This window comes from Haplochromis burtoni, unplaced genomic scaffold, assembly GCF_018398535.1.
Source record: "Haplochromis burtoni strain Fernald_Lab_line unplaced genomic scaffold, NCSU_Asbu1 Contig_19, whole genome shotgun sequence".
NCBI classification, from domain to species: Eukaryota; Metazoa; Chordata; class Actinopteri; order Cichliformes; family Cichlidae; genus Haplochromis; species Haplochromis burtoni.
The window spans coordinates 2,140,783-2,161,802 of record NW_024582380.1 but is presented as its reverse complement, the minus strand read 5'-3'; the positions used below and the strand labels follow the sequence as shown (position 1 = coordinate 2,161,802).

Here is a 21,020-nt window from a genome sequence, read left to right as displayed (position 1 = left end):
AACACAGGATAAAGAGTGTACTGTCAGTGTAGAGGATGGACAACCAATGAAACATCTGCTGACATCTGGTTTAATTAAGTTGTCTACAGCCACAAAGAGCAGCAGGTCAACTGATCACAGCCTGCACATTAAGAAAATCTACTGGAGCTCTCAAAATAAATTATTGTGAGTTATGATTCTTTTCCCCACACTGAGCCATTGCAACCAATTTTAGGGTTCCTCCACCTGCTGAATCCAATTTAACCCCTGACTATACAAATTTTACTGTTTAGAGGCAGGGTGGGAGGGGTCTCCTGGGACTCCTCCCACATTACACAGTGTAAATTGAGTTTGAAATATGCTGGGAGATTTGACTGAATGTACACAAATTGTAACTCAGCTTAATTTGCAAACACCCAGTGCAGTGGTTTAGTGCAGTTATGTGGTGATTAGTACTGTTGATTCATAACCAAAAAGCTCCAGGTTTGAATCCACTGGCTGGAAGGGCATTCTCTCCCTATGCCACTCTTGGTTCCCTCCGGGTCCCACAATCCCACAATCCAAAGAAATGCATGGATTAGGTTAATTGGTGATTCTAAATTGGCAGTGGGTGTGAAGGTGAGTGTGAATGGTTGTCTCTATGTGTTAGCCCTGCGATAGATTGGCAACCCTTCCAGGGTATATCCCACCTCTCACCATATGACAGCTGGGATAGGCTCCAACAGCCCTGTGACACAGATCTGGATGGATAGATGGATGGTTGATGGAACCAATCATTTTCATTAAGGTCTGATTTTAAAAGAAATTCTAATATGATGTTTATAGCTGACGTGCATTTACGTTAAATCCAACTGGAGTTGAACTAAAAACTGTAGTGTTGATGCTTTGGAACAGTTGCAAGAAAACTGACACAGAGCAGCCTATATATCAGATGACTGCAGATTTGCTTAAAAAAGAGCATTTTGTTTCATTGTAATTAGTTTAATTCTGTCAGGCCTATCTTTAACCCTGCACTAATCAACATTGCAACATTGTGAGCTGTCTTTGAAGCCAGTTCTGTACAATAAGAGAATGAAGGCAGCATATGCTCCTGGAGTTTTGCTGTTGTTTTGAAATCTCACCTTGGCAGAGTGAGAATAGTGTTTTACCCCGTTTGTTGCAGAATGTGCCAGGAAATGGTAATATGGCAGACAAAAGTGTCAAAATAAATTATACATCTCTCCAAGACACACATATCATATCTGAATACATTATCACAACACAACCTGACTATGATTCAGTGTGTATTTTTATACCGATGTACTGATTTTAGGAGCTGCACGGTATCTGTGTCGAGGAGGCACCTGCAGATAACTGCTATCCATTCCAGACATAATAACATGAAATAGCAGAGGCTGAACTCTGATCCAGGTGAAAGTTGAGGAGTATCAAAAGCAATATCTCAAAGATGGCCACAGCTTCACTTTAGAAACATCTGTTTATTGCCGCTCCAGCCCCCCTCCCTCCTGTGCAGTCGCTTCAGTGTACCTCGAAACAAGTCTTGAGCAAACATCAGCTGTCTCATGGGGCTAAAGGGGTCCTCTGCATGCCACGTCTCTGCGACTTTGTCGAAGCATTACCACGGGTGAAACTATCACCAACTGTTGCTAGCAAGCAATATCAGTCACATCAGCAGCATCGTCAGGCATTAACGATTTTTATTCAAAAACAGGTTAACTATTGTTATTTGGCAGCAATTATACAGCCTGTCATCAGGCCAAGTGTGTAGAATAAACACATCATTTCCCACCTATAGAGCAAGTGTGCTGTGGCTGAAACCCCCCCAACAAACACACACACACACACATGCATGCACAACACCACCACCCACCCCCGCTTCCTCCACTTCTTTCCCCTTGAGTGAATCTGATAAAATTAATTGAAAAGAAAAGCAAGTAGCATCCTAAGGCAGTGTTATTGTTATTATTATAATTAGCAAACGTGGCGTGGCCCTCTGTCTCTGTGGCCTGTTAGCTCAGGGCCTAAAGCCTCTAATGAGGTGGCAGTCATGTGGCGTCAGCTCCACTTTGAAAGAGCAGTGCAGACAAAGCAGAAGGAGCTCATCACCATATCTTTGTGGGCCTGTGCGTGTGTGCATTTGCGTGTATATGCAGACAGAGTGCAAAACGGGGGCCCTGATAGCATTCGGTTGTGGTCAAGAATAAAGCGGACACCATCGACAAAAAGCATTCCAGTCCGTTAATGCACCGTTTGGATTTTTTTTTTTTTTAGTTCTACTGGCTTGTTTACCCATATACTGCTAAAAGCATGGTCATTCATTATTTCAAAATGAACCTATAAAAAGCATAAAATTGGATTTATTTTAATAGGAAGTCAACAATTACTGTCTAGACACGAGTGAAAAATGAACAGTGTAGTCACTGGAAGCAGAGATAATTGTCTAGATCATCACATCATTACATCATCCAGGCATAAACATCTAAACATGAGTGAGCTTTAACTATACAGTAAGTTGGGAAAGATTTGTATCATTAATCTTGCTTTATGCTTGTTTCTGGGATTGGAACAGAAAATATGTTATCACTCTGTTGATACAATCTAGAGGAAAGCTCTGTTCTAGTTAGTGCTCCAATCCCTTTCCCTTGTACATCCCACATATTTTCTCACAACTCATCAAAACAAAGAGACGTTCTCGCTGTTTGTTTGTTCTTGTGTTGCATCATGGAAATACAAATTTGAGCTGTTTGCACAGAGAGCAGAAAAAGACTTTTATTTTTGCGGAGTAACATTTACTGCCATTTATGGCTGTTTCACAGTGTTTGTAGTAGCTCCACTGTGGATTTGAACCATGGACCTTGATATCACTATGTGATTCTTCACACAGTGTGTGAGCTAAGATCAAACTTTGTCTTTTATATGAAATAATAGTGGCTGAAAATGTTTCATTATGGTGTTTCTTGGGTGTCAGATGTGCAGTCTATTCATGCAGACACAACAAAGCGCAATGTGCCAACGCTTTGGTATACAATCGCAACCCCCAAAAGAGTTAGCAATGTAGATAAAAACTGAATGTAATGATTTGCAAATCTAAGAAAGACAAAACAGTAAAAAGCAGCATTTTATTTACAATAGAACATAAAAAGATATCATATCATTACATGAGACCATAAAATGTATTTTATACCATCCCCTCTTCTTTTAACAGCAATTATCCTGCTGAAATGTCCAATGTCTTCCCTGAAAAAAGATGCTGTCTGGATGGGAGCGTGTAAACCTGTATATACCTTTCAGCATTGATGGTGCCTTTCCAGATGTGCAAGCTGCCAAATCCATAGGTACAGATGCACCCCTATACAATCAGAGATGCAAGCTTTTGAACCGAGCAGTGATAACAAGCCAAACGATCCCTCTCTTCTTAATATTTAACCTGGAGCATGAGGCATTGATGATTTTCAAATAAGAATTTAAAATTTCAGAACAGAAGAGTTTTTGACTTTGTCTCGGTCCATTATAAATGAGCTGTGTCCCAGAGAAGACGATAGATCATGTTCACATATGGCTTCTTTTTTACGTGATCGAGCTTTAATCTGCATTTGTGGGTGCCACAGTGATCTGTGTTCTTCTCAGACATCGATTTCTGGAAATGTTCTGACATTTCATGACAGAACCATACCTGTTTTTAATGAAGTGTCGTAATACGTCCAGTATTGATTTCCAGCCTTTTCCTTTGTGCACAGAGATTTATCCAGATTTTCACAATCTTTTGATGATATCATGTCATGATGAAATTTCCAAACTCTTAAGAAACATTAGATTCATATTGTAGATAGATATTTTTTTTTCTTTTGCAGATTGGTGTCTTTACTTCTGAGAAACTCTAGCTCTCTAAGATGCTCTTTTTTTTATATACCCAATCATGTCACCGACCTGTTGCCAATTAACCTAATTAGATGCACATACTTTTCCAACCTTTTGTTTGCCCCTGTCCCAACTTTTTTTCAGATGTGGTGCTGCCATCAAATTCAAAATGAGCTGCTAATGAAACAGTAAACATGTCTAAACATTTGACCAATGTTCTACACTTTATTGTAAATAAAATCGGGTCTGTGTTTTTTTAAATTGGGTTTTAGATTGCCAGGTATTATTCATGTCTGACAGCAGACAACAGCAAAAAGTAATGTTTTTTGATGTTTTTATGAAATAAATTTCTTTCTGTTTCTTATCAGTAGTGATTGAAAAAAAAAAGGTGCAGCTGTATTTATGAGAAGTTGAAAACATATATTTTGAATATACAAAGAAAATCAAACAGACACAGTGAAGAAAACAATGTATAAGGTTTCCAGGGTGAATAAGCAACAGAGTGCAAACTGTAGAGATAATAATGTTTTATTTTATCCTGTATCTCAGCTCATGTTGAGATATTGACTTAGCAGTCTAGCTTTCTTAGGACTGGATTAAGCTGCTGCCTCTAACTATAGTTATGAATCCAAGATCTGGATTCATAAAAACTGCAAACTGTTTTCATGGAGATTATATATATATATATATATATATATATATATATATATATATATATATATATATATAATTTTTTTTTTAATGGCATTGTTTTAAAACAGATTTCAGTCTTAACAACATTTAAATTCAATGTTAGAAGATAATGACTGTGTTTCTTCTTAAGGCAATAGACCTCACTGTTTCATATTGTCAAAACATTTCGTTAAGCAGCATATTTTTCTTATGTATGTAATAGAAAAGGAAATGAATGTATTTATTATATGCGAATGTGCGATAGTGCTAAATTGTTTATCGAGCAAGCTTAGAAATGAAATCAAATTGGCAAATAACTGGCCGAGAGTGAATCTTCGTTAAACTGGTCCAGCTCATAATTAGTCATTAACACTGGAAAAAGAAAAAGGTTGAACTTGGGTGTAACCCCAGGTCCTCCCAGCTGAGATCACAGGCTGATGTTCGGCAGGAGGCAGCCTGTTTCGCCTTGAGCTGAGACTTAGCACTAAAATTCAGGGGCGCACGCAGCTGTCAGACGCCTTGATTGGTGGAAAAATGTACCAGTCATATAACCAAAAGTGAGCCCTTGCGGAGGTCTTTGAATGCAGTTTGCTGCCACACAGAAGTGTTTAGTTTCTCTGAGCCATCATGGGAAATTGCTGAGTAAAAATAAGTGGGTGTGTGTTCATGCGCACATATATACACATGGTGAAGTAGAGGGGGAGACTCAATTAAAAACCAGCTGTGCCCTATTCCTCTGTAAGCCCTCCAGCATTCCTCACCCTCCTCCTCTCATGTCTTACCCACCATCCCCTCCTTCTCCAGTACCCCCTGCCACAAACCCCCCGCTGCACTGTAAGCTGCCTGTAAGCTTCTTGACTCATGCTGATGGATCTAATGCTTCCCCCGAAAACACGCCGGCACGCATTTGAATGTGCAGACATGTGTGCACACATGGACATAATGAAACATGCAAACATAAAACAGCATAGCCTGCCCCTCAAATACACAGTATATGCTCATTTGCACCCCCCCGCTACTCGACGTAATTACAGCAGACTTGTGTGCCAATCCGAACGGGCTCCTTTCCATTCTCTCCAAGTCCCCGATGTACCTGTTACTGCCTCACATCAGCCAGCTCCCAGTGGCACTTGCGGTATTGAGGGTGAGATGAGAGAAAAAGAGAAATGGTTGGGAGCAGAAATACAAAGTCACAGCCTTTTGTTACTAAAGAGACAAACAAATAGACAGGCGCTGGAGAAACAGACTGAAAGGAATGCCCAAAAGCCTGTTAATATGGACTTTAATAACCAGCTTTACTTTGTGCAGCAAAGGTTATTCTGAGCGCAAATTGGATAAAGAAACTGTGTGTCTAACACCCATTACTGCTGCTTTTTTCTCATATTTGTTAACTCAGAGCCCATCAGGTTTTCTTCATCCTTTTCATGCTGTTTTGAATAGTTATAACTTATGAGCTATATTACTGCTGTATCGAGAAAGGCACAGTTAATATAGCTTAATAAGGGTCTATCCAGAGGGCAGCAATAGTGCTTAGCCAGCTAATCAGTGGTAATTCTATAAGTTCAGGTCCTTTAATTAGCTCATTTGCATTTTGAAAATTAATCAAATTGATTATATAATTAACAGTGCAATGCATCTTCTTCATTGTGTTTGTAAGGCACACGTTTTCACCCGGCGCATGCACAGATGCAGTTCGTATTGAGAGTTAACCCTTGTGGATGTAGATGTGACTGATGGTGATATATCTATGGGACAGAACTCATTGCACAAGGTTAAATAGAACCCCTGACACTATGCAGTCTGTAATAGCAGAGATAGCATTAGGAACACAATTCACAGTCAGAGCGCTGTAAGGCTCATGGACCCTGGGCATTGGCTATAAGCATTAAGTTTTGATAGGTTGTAATAGCCTGTGCTAATATTGGCTCATGATAGGGAAAGGTCAACTAACTCATTTACACGTATAGCATGTGACAACTGGCCTCAGGATTATTTTTTTCCTCATTTGAGCAAGTCTCAAGCAACACATTCATCCACGGGTCAGATTGTGTGCCTCACTGTTTCTAATTACGGGGTAAGGCAGAAGGATGGGACAGAAGGCTAGGTACCGAAAAGGCTAGGAAATGCAGTGCAACCCCCTTTTAAGATTAAGGATGGCAGTTTGCAGCAAGTGTGCAAGGCATTAACTAGTCTTAGATTAAAGAAGGAGTTTCTGGGTGGCTGAGGCCTTTCTCAGTGTCTGCATGCACTACACACTGTTGCTTTGTGCGCGTTCTAGGATTGATCACCAACCTTCCTGAGAAGGACCCACACATCTCGTCCCATTTAATCTCAGATAGTCTACATTAGAATAACATTAGAATAAAAAATTTTAAACATTTTTTTAATTAATAAATGGATGGACAGTCTGGCCTCTTGTCTGCTGCTAATGTGAGACTCTTAATAATTTTCATAATCATGGCCAATTAAACACAGATGTTAGGTACAATTAGCATTTATTTTTAGGTCGTTCGTGACAATTTGCTAAAATTAGCATTTCTGCGGGCTTAATTCATGCTTCGTCAACAGGTGTTTGATTAATTGCCCGTTGTTTTGTTGCCAAGTGTAGCCTGTGTTTGTTTGTGTCTGTGTCAATCTATGCGAGGCTCACGCTTGTGTTTTAGAGTGCAGGAGTGAGGTCCTTTTGGCAGAAGTTGTGACATTATCAGCAAAGCATTAAGATTGAATGTGGGTCACAGTTAGGAGTGAGATGAAGGCTTGGGGTTAGTCACTTTGAGGTTAAGGTTGAGTATATATGCAAAGGAGCTGCACAAACTTGTCTGTGTTTACGTCTCTGTATGCATACATACACGTGTGAGAGCGGCCAAATGAGGGAGGATGTTTACGTGGCGAGAGTTAGGCAAGACAACCACTGAGAATCGGGTTTTCACACTAACTTATTTTGTGCAACTTTAAATACTAACTAAAAAAACAACAATACTTAAAAACTAGCTTACTCAGAAACTAGAAACAATATCTCTTCATTGTTTGGATTTGTAGGGGAAGACCAATTTACTTAATACTGACAGAAAATTGGAAGCGAGTAAAGACAAGAGGATGGAGGATTTCCACAACTGATCCTGCTTTGTGGCAGGGCCGTAAGCAGAAGCTCGAATTAAAAAGAAAAACCATGAGCAAAATGCTCGTGAGCAAGTGTGTGGTTTTAGCTTCTGGTTGATCTAATCTGGGGTTTATTCACTGGCCAGTCTCTGCATCTCGCTGGCTAAGTGTTGGCCTATTATAGGACATATTAGGGCTAATCTCTAGGTGTGTCCATATGCAAGGACTTAAGTGCAGATGGAAAGAAAGGACTGATTTAACACTGCTGACATCACTGCTTTTAAGTCCACACTAACACCCTGCAAAATCAGAAGGAAAGGTGGGGGTGTGCCTCTGTGTTTTTTGGGTTTTTTTTTTACCATTATGATAATATGTGGTCTTCTGGTTTGTGTCTTTTACTTTAAAGAAACAAAGATGTGGGTGCAACCATACGAAGCAATCATACACTGTTGTCAACAAACTAGTGCTGCCTTGCTATATCTTAATGTAGCTAAGCTCATTAGCCTCAAGAAAACAAAACTCCACATTGGACAGTATGAGACAAATAAAAATCCCTGGACAAAGCTGCACCTGCATGATTAAGAATGGGTACCATGAGCCCAAGTCAAAGCTTTCTATTTTTTTTTTTTTAGGTTATCACTTGGGGACTTTAAAATGGTTCAGTACGCCGTCCTACCCTCATCTGCATTTTTCATCTTGTACTGCACCTGTGTTACCCACTAGAGATCCAGTGATTCCTTCCTCGTTCCTTTTACCCTTCGCTCTGAATTCAACCAAGCCATCTGTGAATTCAAACCCATTTGCAGTTTTGTTAAATTTTACTTACGCTATAAGTGGACACCTTTGTCCCAATCAATATACCAGTTGTGTGCAGGTTGATGGATTGCCAAAGCCAAAAAACAAGAAGAAAATGAAAGAGTAAAATAAATAAATAAATAAAGCAGAAAGTGGGAGGTTTATGTCCCCTGCCAATCCCCAGTTATGCATAAAAATGCCTCTGAAATGAAATCTTTATCAAAAGAGCCACAAGGTTCTCCTTACAAGGTGTTTTCAAATAAGCAGGCGTTATTATCATACCTCCATTGGGAAATATGCATTTACAGCTCGGAGAGTGAGAGGCAATAGGGTAACTGTTAACAATGTTTTCCCTAGTTATGGTGCATAATTGCATGCTTCTATTATTGCACCTTTCTATTGCTGCTAATACGGAGAAAGCCCATTAGGCAGTGTGCTAATGTGAACAGTAGCCTGCAGTGCAGTGGGTGCACTGTTTAAAAAGAGATGCTTGAGGACCACTGTAATGAGCACCAGGCCCTGGAAAGAAGGCACTAACACCAAAAGCGGGCATGTGTAAGTTTCCTGAAAAATGCACTGAGATTCAATTTTTGCTTGTTAGGCTGTAAATACATGTGGCAATGTAGCTGCTGCCGCTGCCTCTCGTGAAATTGTCCCATTATGTCCTCAAGTAATCATATATTAATACTGAGTGGAATATGCATTTTTCGAATAAATCGTACACCATGTTAAATATGTTTTAAAGTGACAATAATATGTAAATAGATTTAGATTAATAGAGGAAGTGCCCTCAATAGTGATCTGCTATTCAACATAGCATAGTTCAACATTTGGGATTCAGATGGTTTAATCGCTGTCACTGCTGATCCCCTGCATCTCATCTCGTAGTGCTGCAGCTGTGGCTGTAACAGCCTACTGTGGATTACTCTTCGGCATGCGCTGATAATGACCACTGACTTTGGCTGGGCCGTGAACGCGCGCTCCGCGAGCCACGGTCATTTCTCTATACCGTGTGTGTGAATGGTCGCTCCCTGGGTGCCGCTGCGCGCAGCCTTTACCGATCGGCCGTGGTTCAGTGTTCAGAGCATGCCCGCTCGCCCCGCCGTTTCTCGGGTCCGAAGAGAAGCAACGGAAGACGTGCCGTTTGCGCACAGCCGTATTCATCCGGTTTTGGTCCATTTTGGGGGTTTGCTTTTTTTCTTTCCCCCCCCTTTTTTTTTGCCAGTCAGCACTGTTTGCCTGTAACGACCACCAGCGCAGAACGGATGGTTCCGTTTGATTCCACGATTTTGGTGAGATGCTGAACTGGAGGCTTCTTGCCTGCCCTCTCTATCAGCTCATCCCCTCGTGCTGTCATCTCACTTCGCGTTCAATAGTGGCTTGACAGGATAGTCAGGGCAAAAACAAACAAACAAAACAAGAAAAAAGAGCGAGAGAGAAGCATGCAATAAACAAGTGTCAAGTAGCTTCGGGCTGGTTCGGTTGGAGGGAAGGAAAAAGTTCAAGTTGAAGAAGGAGGATTATGCAGTGAGTGCCGCACGTAACTATAAACAGGTACGTGATATTTTGCAATGTATTCCTGTGGAAACGATGCTGCTGATTAACCCGCCAGCTTCTGTGACCGAGCAGCACGTGTGTGTGTGTGTGTAACATGCACAGTCATATCTTGTGGCAAGTAGGAAGGGGAGGAGGGCAGCGCAGAGCGATGACATTGAGGTGCCTTTTATCCGAATATCATTCTGTAGTCCTCATGCGAGCCCTTGACGCTTGGCTGACATTGGTGATCGGGGTCATCTCCTGCGACTGCAGTGTCGTTCACGTGCCATGCGTAGAGAGGTCCAAAAAATATAGTCCCGTCAATAATGACCTTATTAATTGCGGTGGACTTTTTGTGGCGTGAGAGGTTTCCACATGGCGATTCTGCGCTGCATATTTTTTTTTAAAGAAATGTATTAACCCTAAAAGAGTCAGGGTGGACTGCGAGACCCTGCCGTGACTCGTGATGAAGAGCTCCTGTCCGACGCGTTTATGGCTGCCGCAGCGCAGCATCCTCTTTTCAGCGATCCCCGTAACGTGCATGAGAAAGTAACCTAAGTGAGTGCCCTTCGAAAAGAAACCAAAATCACGTTTTCAGTTCATAATAACAAACATGGAGCTGCTGGAGGGCTTTAATTGGCTGCTTGACTTGTCATTGCCTCTTGCCTCCCCTCCTCGGGACGGCAGCAACGATGCATTCCTCTCTTCTGTCTTGTGCACTGCACTTTATTCAGCTTTTTTCATTCATATTTATTCTGCTTGCTTGGTATTATATCAGAGGTGAGGGCAGTGGAAGTGTGAGCTTTCTTCTTCTGCTGTTTTTGGTGATGTGCTCATGCACAGGATAGCTGCCCCCCTTCAAGCTGCAGCAGAACATAACAGTGTAGGACACACAGGAATGAGCATGAGTGAGACTTTTAGTTAAGGATTTCAGGCACAAAGTTTAAGGATGAATAAGGAAAACTTTTAAAGTCAGTTGTGTATCAAGCAGGGTGGCGAGGGATATGAGGCCCACACACCAGCTGTATATCCCAGAGCCTGGCAGTCATCGGCACCTTATGACATGAAACACAAACGCAGACACACACACACACACATGCCGAGAAGATCTTGGTGATGAGACGCACTGTTGAGATTCACACTTCAATCTAACTGGTACAGTTTCTCTCTGCGGCCCTGCTATCTCCTCCTCCACCTTTTTAGCTCTCTTCAAGCCCGCCTGCGTCTGTGTGATTTCTGACGCTCTTTGATCTCTCTCCCGCTTTCCATTCCTCCATCTTGAGCTTTTGACAGGGGCGTAGAAATCAAAAAGGAAGCAAAGCCCTCAGATTTGCGTGGGATCACTTCTGACACACTTTTAAACGCATGCATATGGAAACAAGTGCATATGTTGCTCTCTCTCGCCATTTGTCTGGTTCGCTCGCAAGGACGAGTGCACAGGCTCAGCTGTTTGCCACAGTGTTTGACCTGCCAGGTGTAATCACGGCCAGTTTGCCGTGTTTGTGTGTGCATATAGTGAGACTCAGTCTTAAGTGCTAATAGGCGCTCACGCCGGAGAGCAGCAGGCTGTGTCAACCGCAATCTCCAGACTAGCCTTGACGGTGTCCTATTTGGCATGATGACACACACACATGCACAAATGGGCCTGAGATGCATAGAGTTGACTTAAGGGTCTGAGCACTACAGGTTCCCTGAGTCCATGTCCTTGCCGTCCCTTCACAACTAATCATCAAGATTAAGTCAGTGCTGTTGCCATGCAGATATTCTGCAGGTTGACTTCTACATAAATCTGGCTTTTTTTTTTGTTAAATCACACATAGATGTTGTTGGGGACGATCTTTCTGTTAATCTCTCTTCTTTTTCCCAGTGCTCTATATGGGTTATATATTTATACATACATTTCACTGAAACACCTGTGAGTCCTGGAAAGAGGAGCATCAATCTTCATTAGCCTGCAATGAGGCTGGCCTTGTTGAATAAATGACTAGCATAGAGAAAGTGTGTGTGTGTCTATTTGTGTGTGTGTGTGTTTGGCTGTGTGTACGTGTGCACTCGTGTGCGAATCTGTTGAGTCCTGTGGCCCACTCCGACCTGGCTGACAGATGACTGCAAGTGATTTCCAGGGTTCAGCAGATTAGGGGATTAAAAGACTGAAGGCTTCACACAATAACCCTAATGCATGTGCATGTCAGCAGGCACACGCGCATTTTGGGGGCTGCGGGGCTGTTCAGAGGTCAGCGATATCCAGTCTGACCTCTGTGCTGTGTGTTATCCCACACTGTGCAGGACTGTCCACAGTCACAGATGGAAAGCGGCATAAGAAAATCTCAAAGGTTCGATTTCACTTTACAGGTGTGAACCCGTAGAGGTATTGAAAGCCTGGTTGATACATTTTGTCCTCCCCAACCAGTTCAGAGCTTACTTAGTGTTGGAAAATGAACCAGCATAGTAGCTGAATAGTTGTGACTAGGCCAGTGCAATTTTGTTGCCGATTTAGAGCCAAAAATCCCTTTTAAACACAAACCAGTTACCATTGTTTCCTTTTGTTTTAATTCCTATCAACTAGAACTACATTGCACCATGTTAATTGATGTCACAGGAAAAAAGCTGCTTATATGTCTCTCAGGTATAATTACCTGAGAGCAGTAAAGTGCCTCTTATTTGAAGGCTTTCGCATGATTTCATGTGTTGACTGGCTTGGTTTTGGAAACAGCCATTTGCTGCTTGGTGTTAACATTTTTTCCCTTTACCTGGCCATTTCGACAGGGTGTGAACTGCTAAGCACTGTTGTTTCTGACAGCGCAACCATAGCAACATCGGCAAGTTTTTAAATAACTTAAATCCACAGGGTTCAATTTGGGATTCCAAGTTTAGATCTTCATTTATTTTTAAGATGCTTGGAAGAATGAATTGAGCAATCACACCCAGATAATCTACACACAGTTGTATCTTGAAGCATCCACTTCTTTTCTTTTCCTGTTATAACAATCAGGTCGTATAAGGTTCGGAACAATTTGTGATGTTAAAAAATATATATATTAGCAATTATTGCTGCTCTACAGTACATTATACTATAGCACTTTATAATTTGGGAAAGAACAGGATAAGTAGTAACAGAGGACAAATAGCCTCTTGTCATTGCTGATTAACTAAGAACACTGACCTTTAGAGAGAGTAGAGGTAGGTGAAAAGGATGTTCCTTCTGTCAGAATATGCAGAGAGGGTGATTATGTTTACACTGTTGCTGTAATTGTCAGGACGTGCTAGTAAATAGAAAATACTAAGCTTGGTGGCACAGCTCTATTAGAGGCAGGTCTGCCCGGCCTTCCACCCTCCCAGTTATTTCACAAGCTCAGGGCTTTTTTTGCTTTTTTTTTTTTTAGAGCCAAATATACAATCATCTCAGTGTCATAAATCCACATCCAGATAGAGAAACTGCTGCAGGAATGGGCTCATTCCTATGATACTGCCCTGTTTGGCCTCCTACACAGTAGAGTTTGGGCAGCATGACATACAACCGTGTCAGAAAGGCTTTTATAAGGACAGACTCAGTTAACCAGTTATGCTTCCATACTATCCCCCCTTCCTTTTTCCTGCCTCGTCTGGCGAGGCCTCACTTTGATCCATTCATGCTCGATTGTCCTCTTTGTGTTATATTTCAACATTTCAACTTTCAACATTAATTGTCCTCCTTTCAAGAGCTTGCCAAGGCATAGGTAGGAATAGCATGCAGTGGGCTTTTGAGAGGCTAAAATTACAAAGGCTTGCTGATGAAGGAGAAAATTATATTAATTGCAGTAATTGATTAATTGGTGGGTAGATGAGTAAGAAACCACAGAGTGTGAAAAAAAATAGAAGATGACATATCCAGTGGCTTTCTGTTGAGATATTTTAAGGCTGGAGTTCATAAAAGGAAAGCTAAAATCATTATTAGTATTAGTATTATTATTATTAACCTCCTGATGTGATTACAAGACTGAATTCAATTACGTTTGGTACCACTTTACGTGTGACGAATCTGCCAGTGCAGTTAAATTTTTTATGTTGAAGCACTTTTTACAAGAGCGCCTCAATTAACAGTCCTCCTTAATGTCTGTGCTTCCAGTAGTCCCATCAAATTGAACCAAAACACTGACTCAACATATCATCTTAGCATCTCTCTAAAAGGCCATGACGCACATGGCTGTTGCTCCCTATTATCTAGCATTTTTCAGTGGAAAAAGAGAGATCACATTAACGTAGAGCATTGGATAGCTCTTTACAACAAGGATTCTTAAAATAGCCACGAAAAAAACATATAATAGGAGAAGATGATGCAGCAGCCAATACTTAGACCCCAACGTAACATGAATAAAATTTTAAAATGCATAATAGTCTGAGATTTGTGTTGTGTTGATCTTCTGTGATTTTTCCTAAACGTACAAGAAATTTGAAAACCATAAACTCATCGTTCATCTGGGATTTGGACACTCCTCAGAAGCCTTTGTGGCCTGTGATTTTATTTGACGGGTTTTGTATGTGTGTGTGTGTGTGTGTTGCTCAGACTATACCGCTAAGCGTTACATGATGAGAGCGTATGCGTGTGTGTTTGCATGACACCCAGCATTAGCTGTGCTTTGGAGAAAGTGACGCTCGTAGAGAGCAGCCTTCATCTTGGATTACCATGCTCATGGATCCTGTGGGTTTTTGTGTTGGAAGTGATGGCAGAGTGGGATAATATTTACTACATCTGTCTGACAGCTGACCGACTGGTTTTAACTCATCCCTCTCATGGACTCATGGCGCTTTGTGATGAGCTTCCTCCCTGTATTGAAGTGCAGCCAAGCACATGCGCCTGCTTGCATGTGGACAACGGCTGGTACCGAGCCTTTCATCATAACAAGGCTGTGTAAGACCATCAGTTTCAGCGGATGATGTGGGTGAAATTTGGAACACACAGAAACAAAGGCCGCTGACCAGTGAGTGATGTGTTCACTCATTTAGGTGCTCAGCGTTCATGTTGATGTTTCAGCGAAGGCGAGCACTGTCAGTCATCCGTCAGTGAAAATGACACCTACAGCACTGTGTATGAAACGGGCTGAAGGCTGATCTTTTTGCAAAGAAGTCATGGTACAGCTGAACATGCACCTTATTGGAAACGAATGAAACTGAATTTCATGGCTAACTTTTGCAGAGGAAACTTAATTGAAGTCACCAAGAAATAACATCCTTCGTCTGTTGGTCTTTGTTTAACAGTTCAGGGTTTTCTTTCTCAGTGTAGACAGTCTTTTTTCTTTTTAACAAGTTACTAAAATTATTTCCTTCTGTTCCCGAGGAGTGGAGTTAATAGTGGGAAAGTCCTTATCTGCCTTTAAGAAGACATTGTGACCGGTTGAGTCATGCTCAAATATACTGCCTTTATTACTTAGACTTACAGAGTCATTAAGGCCTGACCCCATTGCTCCTTAGATCAGGAAGTGTATTAACAGCATTCATTGATGATACTTAAGGATCTTTTGTAAGAGTGAACTTTCGTAAAGCCCTCTGACCCAGGAACTATTGAATATTGTGGGGATTAGACAGGTATCCGCTTTAACCTTGTCTGGTCGAACATGTAGAGACTGAGGACAACTTCAAGAGGAAAATCAGCATAAAGGCAGTAAAGGGTAAGGTGCTCAGCCACCATGTGCCATTAGAACAGCTTCAGTATGCTTTGGGATTTATCCTCCAAGTCTCTGGAATTCTACTGGGGGGATGGCAAATTATCCTGCTCAAAAATATTCCCTTATTTTGTGTGTTAATTCCACTGGTGGAGATTATCATTTAATGTGTCAGTCCAAAACAGTTCCACAAGTGTTTAAGTGGACTGGGATATAAAGACTTTACTCACCAACTCATTCTGGGACTCCCTGGCACCCGTGCATGGGATCATTGCCATTCTGAATAAGATCACTTCCATCAGCATTCCCATATAGGATAAAAGTGGTCAATCAGAAGAACTTTGTATTGGTTTGCAGTGACCATTTCCTTCAGGGCACACGTGGAATGAGTGAATAGCCTTACTATAGAAATCAAGCATTCAGGTTTTATCTTTAACATGTCATCTATGTTCTCTAATAACTGCATGATAGCACTGATATAGCTAAGCAACGGACATGCACACAGTTTCAGACCAGTCAGTTGACAATAATCCCTTCCCTTAATATGTGGGATCATTCAATTCCATTCCTTTCCTTGGCCAGTGAAATAACTACAAACTCTTTGTGGCAGTCAGTGGAATCTGTATATTTAGTATACCATCTATCCATGTTCTCTCTGCCTCTCTCTGTCTCTCTTTCTAAGCAGACATGTCTAGTTACAGTCTAAAATGGCCTTGTGAAGGAGGATGGGAGTTAAGATGGCATCCCCAGAGACTTTTCAGAGAAGTAATTTAATAAACTGTTATATTTTCCCACTCCACAAGGGAAAGGGGATAGACTCAGAAAAGTAATGAAACTCAGCTGTTGAATTTTTAATATTAAAGAATCAATTTCCTATTGCTGAACACAACTAAGTAAAAGGTCCTTTCTTCCACATGCATTGCAGCTCGCACAGAATAGCATTGACTTATGGCTGGCCTCCTGTTCTCACTGTGGGAAGATGTAAAGGTTTGATGAGAACATTTGTTGAGCAGCATCTTCTACCTCCCGTCCACCCTTGAATGTTTAAGCACCAGCTGGAAGCACACGTTGTCCTCACCTAAGTCCCTACTCCAAAAAAAAAAAGAAAAAATGGACTGGCTATCGCAAGCATAAGTGCACTTTAAAAAAAATGTTAAACGCACCAAAAGCATTTTCTGAATTAAGCTGCAATCCATCTGAAGGTCAAGATTTCACAGTGTGTAGGTACATTTGCAGAATTATGAAGTTATACATGGTTTACACTGCTTTCATGTAGTGCTGTAAAAAAAAAAGAGAGAAGTCATCTGGATACAATTACTGGAAATCATTTCTTCAGATGTCTTGGCTGTCTTAACAAATAACCAGTCAGCCATTCAATCTTTGATTCCTTAAAAAAGGGGTCTTCCAGGAAAACGTTTCACTTATGCATAGGCCAAGGCAGGGTATGCTGAAAATATATGCAAAAATAATGCCTTTCAAAGAAGTGGTCATTCAGACCTTGTGCTATATAGATCTATATTTTTGGGATGCATGATTAACAATAAAAACACACACACAATGTGTTACAGTTTCTGTGGTTTAGGAATTTGTGGAAGTATTTAAAGGCATTTATTAATGCTTCCCAGCATAGACAGTATATATTGCATGACTATACAGCCAAGTCAAACCCAAATTAGTCCGCAGCAGTGATGCTCTTGTGGTTACTGCAATGAGATGAGGCTGGCATCTTTAGTATTTTTGTTGGAGTTAGCTAAAGTGGCTCTGATTCTGTTTAAAATAAAGACTTTTAGAGCATCCATCTGCTTCTGCGTGTCTCCAGCAGAGGCAGCTGAAGGCCAGCATTTTCCTCTTTTTTTTTCTTTTTTTTTTGCTAGTTTCTTCTCCCATTTGTAGCTCGCATTGTCTTCTTTTTACCTCTCTTTTTTTTTAAATGGTTCTGACCTTAACAGGTTTCTGTAACATCTGATTGATGCTGAACACTGGTATTTGATAATTAGCGCAGTTTCCTACCTTTCCCACTTCTGTCAAAGCAGTCGGCTGTTTGTTTACTGCAGATATGCAATGACACTCCTTTTACCCTGACTCCACTGCTACGTGAGGGAGACAGAGAGAGAGACAGAGAGAGAGAGAGGTCAGGTGATGATATATGACCGCGATGCTGCATTCCAGCACAGGATGATTAATCTCTTCTGGGAACACTTCACGAATACAAGTTTAACCTAGCTCGGCCTTGCACATGCCTGGACGCACACACGTGCGGGCGTGCGCACGGCACAGCAAACACACACAGGTGTAAACACGCGCACACTCTGCATGCTTAACAAGCTGGACATAAACGCTGGGCCAGAGTGCATGTAGTTGTGTTTGTATGCAATTCATGTGCAACTACCCTACCTTCCCCTTCCCCGACCCTCTCCACCTAGCATCCAGACGGATGTATTCACACAAAATCACACTCCCATATACACCCATATCCTCTTTTTTTTTGTCTCTGCCTGCCTTGTTCATTCTGTCTTTTCCCCCTCTATTCTCACTGGCCTCAGTGGTGCAATGTCTCACATTCACCCCTCTCCTCTTTTGCCTTGTCCATTCATCACAAACAGTCACAGATGCTCACACTCACACAGGGAGAAAGAGTCAGAGTCAGAAAAGGGAGGGAGAGAAAGAGTGCGAGCTGCTCTGTATAAGGCCATTTGGCTCCACTAACAGTGAGCATAAGGCTATAGGATTAGTGCTGCTAGGTGCTAACAGCTTCAATGTCTTAATAAGCACAGAGAAAGGCAGGATCTGGCCCTCTTTGTGCGATACAGTTGTGTCTATGTACATAAGTGTGCATATTCAGGTGCTCTGCACAGGTACAAATACTTTTTGGCAGTCCTGGGCCAGCACATTGAGAGGATAAGTGTAAATACAACGGGCTGCATCCGAAGCTCCATTACTTGAGCGCACTTCAACAAATTGTTCCGCAGTTGTACTCATTGAAACACAGAGGGTGGTTGAACACATCTTTATTTTAATGAAGTCATTTATTGTAATGGAGAGCATTTACAGACAACTGTAGCTTAGATTCCTATGCTTTTGTCATTTCTGCTTCTCTGCCTCTTTACATAGTAACAAAGACACAGAGCTGGCTATGTCTCTGTATCACTGATTGAGTATAGCTGCGAATGCAGTCCATCTTTCCTGGGACTGGATGGGAGGGTGGGCATTGGTGGGGGTGGGGATATGAGTTTTGTAGAAACACACTGTCATGTAATCATGTAATTAAATGTTTCTAGCAAGACAGGAAGACTTGAACAAATTCAGGATAAAATGAGCATCTAACACCAAAGCTTTTGACCATTAGCTTTGTAAATTGTGGTTAGCTTTTTATCCAAGACTACACCGATGGAGCAGACAGGGACCGGAGTCTGCCCATTTTTAGCATTATCATCCCTTACCAGTGAGCAGCCATTCATAATGTTCAATTATGAGTGGATCTATTTCATGCATGCGCAAGCAAATAGTCACAGCTTCACGCTAAAGTGTCATTAGCTAAGTCCACCAGAGTAAGCTATGAAAACGTTCATAGCAAAAAACTAGTCAGACTATTAAATCAAAAGAAGACAAAGTGGCTAAAGCTAAAAGCCATCTGGAAAGGATCAAAGCAGTTACGAGGGAAATTATGGAGACGAACAAAAAAGGGGGAAACGGTCAATGTCCTGTCATCTGGTGAATTTACATACATCATTTTTATCAGTATGTATATATAAGTCCCATTTGTTTTGTTACATAAGTCTATTTCTCCTGCTTTTGTTAAGGTGGTAAGGTAAAAATAGATCAAGGTCGGTGTACAGCAGCTCATTTTCAGTTCAGTTTTGGTTAAAGCACTTTATTTGAAGTTGTTTAAGTGAGAGAAGATTGTAGAACAGGCTGCAGTTTGGGGGGAAAAGTTAGAAAAAGCTGATATATGTTTGCATGTGCTGTCAGGTACAGTTTTTAAAAGTAAATCAGAATCAGGAGAAATTTTTCTCTCTAAGTGTGGGAATGTAATCGATGTCTACCCACATAGGTGTACCTTATGTATAGCGAGTCTCGATTTATAAGCTATTGTTGTTGCACTATAATCAGTAAAAATGTTCTATATTTTTATCATTAATCTTAGTCTTATCCACCATGGTCTGACTTGTGGTTAGCGGTGGTGAGAAGCATGCTTTTTAGTAAAGCTTCTTGCTTTGCTAAAATACAAAACATGAAGCCATTATTAGTATCCGATTGTTCAGTCTGACGTCACTAGCCGTGTCTGGGTCTAAACTCCGCTGCAGGTCCATATATCAAACGATCACTATGGCATTACTGAGAGTTGAAAAACTGTCTAAAGTCTTTCATCTTTAATAAAATGATCAGCGTTCTGCTCTACCAGGTGTAACAATTGAGTTTAACATCCAGGCATCCATGAAAACGGAATTTATGACATTTAACGGAGTTAGAAGTTAGCAGGGAGTTAGCTCGCTAGCTTCTATCTAAATACAATATAGCATGTCCTGACTGCGGGGTTTTGGAAACAAATTAAAACGTACAGCTCTGCTATCACTTCCAGCATAAATGAAGACAGAAAACTAAACAGCAGTGACGTTTGTAGGGTTACTGAAGTTGGGCTAGCTGGTATATAATGATGTGCTACGTGACCGCTAGCGACACAGCTATGTTAGCATAATATAAACAAGCTAACTTTTTTTCCACTCGATAAAAGTTAACGTGAGTGTTCTCGGTGGTCAGGAACAAATGTAATCGCATGGCAGGATGCTGTAAAAGGACCAAACTTCAGCCAGGAGAACAACTGAGATAATCCATCCACAATACGAGGTTAGTCATTCATATACTGCTGCATGGGCTGGGCTGTAGTTACATCCTAAGGTTTTAAAAACTGAGCTTAAATAAATGATTAGCGGTAATAAAAGCCGAGGGAGGTCAACAGTGATCACTGACTGTTTTAGGAGCTTTTTGAGATCAAATAGAAGAAAATACATAACATTAAACATGTTAACAACACAAAAGCCATATTAAACGCAGACTACTTTAGACCCGGAAGTAGGATTCGTCGCGTCATCACCAGTGTTGGGTAAGTTACTTTAAAATAGTAACTTAGTTACATTACTAGTTACTTCTCTCAAAAGTAACTCAGTTACTTCAAGTTACTCGTTACTTTCAAAGTAACTAGTTACTAGGGAAAGTAACTTTGGTTTTACTCAGAATTCTCTTGTTAATGTGTTGCTTCCATAACTTTGCCAGTCTTCTAGCTTGCTTACTTGCCACAAGTGCACTGTGCCACCTACCAATAGAAAGGAAAAGATAATGTGCATATTTCCACGAGAGAAATCCCACGCCTGGACCGTCATTGACTGCTGCCATGATTCTAGCCTACGTCACAGCGTCATGTGCGCCTTTTACATCCAACACAAA

The 21,020-nt window shown here is 41.2% G+C and overlaps 1 protein-coding gene across 5 annotated transcripts in view; it reads left to right on the top strand.

Annotated features, from left to right (window-relative positions):
* The first annotated feature begins 9,284 nt into the window (after positions 1-9,284).
* tenm2a (teneurin transmembrane protein 2a) overlaps positions 9,285-21,020 on the top strand; it is a 221,406-nt gene continuing 209,670 nt past the window's right edge. For 4 of the 5 annotated variants that reach the window (XM_014331865.2, XM_014331864.2, XM_042218471.1 and 1 more), the window contains exon 1: positions 9,285-9,957. The gene's annotated coding sequence lies outside the window, so the exon portion shown is untranslated. The remainder of the gene's footprint in view (positions 9,958-21,020) is intronic. The other variant, XM_014331866.2, reaches the window with a different exon arrangement.